Here is a 271-nt window from a genome sequence, read left to right as displayed (position 1 = left end):
TAACGGCTGTGTGTGCGAGGCAGCTAGGACTCCACAGGTAAACAGGAAGAGGGCAGGCAAAGGGTTCAGAGTCAATGCCTAACTGACACTACCAAACAGAGCCATTTATGTTCCTCAGGAGTGTCACATTGCTTCGGTTTACCTGGGTCAGAAATATTTATTTTCATGGCTGTGTGTGAAGCAGCAAAGAAAAGGACCAAAATGCAGACACCCAGGACTCCACAGGTAAACAGCAAGTGGAGTATTAGGGCCAGACTAAGAGAAAAATATT

The sequence above is a fragment of the Morone saxatilis genome, unplaced genomic scaffold (assembly GCF_004916995.1).
Source record: "Morone saxatilis isolate NCDOM2014 unplaced genomic scaffold, NCSU_SB_2.0 Contig2, whole genome shotgun sequence".
In the NCBI taxonomy this organism is placed as follows: Eukaryota; Metazoa; Chordata; class Actinopteri; family Moronidae; genus Morone; species Morone saxatilis.
This window is presented reverse-complemented; position numbering follows the sequence as displayed.